Below are 3,355 nucleotides of genomic sequence, written 5' to 3'. Positions count from 1 at the left end.
CAACTTCAAACTTTGGGGGAGGAGCCAAAAACATCAAGAATGTGAAACTGAGCTTTTGACATCTTCCTTTGGAAGAAGGTCTCTTTCTCTGAGAAAGCGGGGTTTGGGCAGAGAGAGCTGGATGAGAGAGAGAGAGCTGAACATTAAGAACTTCTCAGGAGTCTGTTCTTTCCTTCCATCTTGTTCAGAGGCAGGGTGTCTCTTGTGCTTTCTGGCTGATGCTCTGTATACACCAGGTTAACACATTTTGGAGCTTCTGGGACTTTCTGTCTCTACCTGCTTTCCCTCAATAGGGGCACTGGGATTGCATCGCTCTATATCTGTCTTTTTTTTTTTTTTTTTTTTTTTTTTTTTTTTTTTGGTTTTTCGAGACAGGGTTTCTCTGTGGCTTTGGAGCCTGTCCTGGAACTCCCTCTGTAGACCAGGCTGGCCTCGAACTCACAGAGATCCGCCTGCCTCTGCCTCCCGAGTGCTGGGATTAAAGGCGTGCGCCACCACCGCCCGGCTATATCTGTCTTTCTATGTGGGTTCTGAGGATCAAACTCTGACCTATCTTCCCAGCCCATGTCTAACATGTTTAAACCACAATTTCATGGATATTAAGCATTCATATACATTTTTCTTAAGGAACATAACTAAATGAGACAGTCAACAATACTAGACAAATACTAACATTTGCATACTGGTTCAGTGATTGACTGGACTTTTGAGGCTGTACCCTCTACATAGGGATGAATGCCTGTCACAGTACAATAAAGACCAAAAAAGCACACTGGCAGGTGTGAGTCACATCTAGACTCTTGTTCTTTATACCTTGGTAATCCAAAGAATTGCCTGCATTGAAGATCTTGCTTCAGCTGTTTTGCTGGAACTGGAGATGATGAGAGGCACAGCATGGGAGTAGATACCTTCTGTGTTTTCAGAGTCTGTCAGCTTCTATCCTTACAAAGGGTGAGCTGGAACACACTCAATAGCCCCTCCGGCATAAGCACCCTCTTCAATACGTGATCATAGCAAAATATGCAAGATCACTTGGTGTCAGTATTGTTAGTGTGTGAGCAGGAACTGTGCCCATCGTTCGTACTAAAGACAACTAAAGGCATTGTGTTCTTATAATTTGGACTATAGTACACGATCTATAAATTGTCTGAATTATGATCACCATAGGATGGGGTGGGAGAAACTCCTGAACAGTTAAATTTTTTATGGGAACTGAATAATTGAAATGTCTCTCCAGGACCATTCCCTTGGGTAGTGACTGTGTTTATGACTGTGGGCTCATCAGACCCGGAGTAAAATATTTAGACGTTCCAATTATTCAGAGACAAACATTTTGGTTACTTTTTATGTCTAATTCATATCTCACATGGCTCAAAACATGTGTTACAACAAAGCAAATGTTACAATAATCTGTACTTGATTGGTACTGAAGGCACATTAATACATTATGTTAACATGCACAGTAATACGCTATGTTAATGACTGGTGTATAGTATTTCCTTTCCCCTCAAGTTGACTCATGACTCAAAGACCATTCCAGGTTCTTTCTTCTGAGGCTCCTCCAGGCACAGGAAAGGTAGAACAAAAACATTTAGAGATAAAAACCACCAACAAAGCCTTTCAGGCTCTGATGAATCCAGTTTGATTTCTGTACAGATACACTTAATGATTCCAAGTATTCAGTGCCTTCGTATTTCAAACCATTTATAGATAAGCACATTAGCAATACAAAGGGTTAAGGGAAGATGTTTTATTTTTTTCTGGACGAGGTAGGTATGTGTAAGAATGGTACGAGTATTTCTGCAAGACATCAGAAGTAGCCACTATTAGAGCTGTTGTCTGATTTCTCACTGTAGAATAACCTACTTAGGAAAATAAAATGAGACACAGCTGCTCCCATTTTAAAAGACATGAACTTAGGTTCTTAGTTCTCATCACTCTGTATAGAAATCCATTTCTCTCTTTGCTATCCTTTTCAAAAAAACTTTGTCTAATAATGCTCAGTAAATTAGGCCTCCATAGGCTTGGCTTTACCCCCTACAGCCAGTTGCCTTGCTTTGTTTTTGTTTTACTGGGTTTGTGTGTGGTGTGTGTGTGTTCCCCACCCTAAGTCCTTAAAATAGGGGCTCAGAGTCTTTGATTTGAAATGTTAATTAAGATGGGCCTGGCCTCGTGTTACAGTTTGTATCTCTTTTTACATGCAAAAGGTATATTAAGTAGACTACTTTTCACCCAGGGTCCAAGAGAAAGGCAGTCAGAGTCACTGAAGTCCAGGCAGATGCCAGGTCTACTGTCCTGCTCCCAAGGTAAGACAGATGATGAAATGAGTTCTCCACACAGGAGCACGTGGGGTTAATGTCTAGCCACCCTTTCCTTTCCTAATCTAATGGTGTTGTTTGTACACAACTACCATAGATAGGAATTAATTTAATTACCATTCATAAGTCCATATACTCAATCCCTTTTTACTGATTCAAGCAGTCAGACTACCTTGAGTATTTTTGAAGCTTGGATGATGGTCTCATGGGGATTTTTCTTTTTTCTTTCTTTTTTTAATTAATTTTTTGAGATAGGGTTTCTCTGTAGCTTTGGAGCCTGTCCTGGCACTAGCTCTTGTAGACCAGGCTGGCCTCGGACTCACAGAGATCCTCCTGCTCAAGGGGATTTTTCAGTGGGGTGTTTACTTTTAGTCTTTTGGTAACTTTGAAACATAGAGATGTTATTAGTCACACTGAAGTACTGTTGCTGATGTTCTATGCACTTTGTGTGGTGTGGGTACAAATGGGAGGTGGCTGGAAATAGTGTGTACGAGGTTGTAGATGCGCTCATTACACAGCCCTACTGGCAAGCAAGATTTAGAAAGGCAAAAATCTACATTTGAAAGCAAGGGCATCCTAGATGTTAGCTTTAAATTATGTAAGACGGGGCACAAAGAAATTTATATTGTTGTGGAGAAGTATTCTAAATTAGCCTCCAGAGACAGAAATTGCAAAATAAATGCATAAGTTATACCTTTAATTACTGCCGTGGAACCTTTGACATTTTGAAACATGATTTTGTAGAAACAACACTGGAAAGTATTCACAGACTCTTTTGATTATAATGTTGGAGATGAGGACTGGTAGATTTCATTATTCTCATACTTGAGATGTTTAAAGTTTTCCCTTTTATTAACGTGAACATATTGCGTCTGGAGTTGATAATCATTCAGTCATACACAACGGTATTGAGTAAGGAACGTCTATTTTTGGGAGTCTCAGCTCTCTGGTTCTTTTCCTCACAGTGAAGTGGTCTTCCTGTCAAGCCGGAGTTTTAGTGTGTGATAGAAAACAGAGATGCTGGTATATAGGAAACA

The sequence above is a fragment of the Chionomys nivalis genome, chromosome 17 (assembly GCF_950005125.1).
Source record: "Chionomys nivalis chromosome 17, mChiNiv1.1, whole genome shotgun sequence".
In the NCBI taxonomy this organism is placed as follows: Eukaryota; Metazoa; Chordata; class Mammalia; order Rodentia; family Cricetidae; genus Chionomys; species Chionomys nivalis.
The sequence above is the reverse complement of the archived record's forward strand: the minus strand, read 5'-3'. Positions refer to the sequence as shown.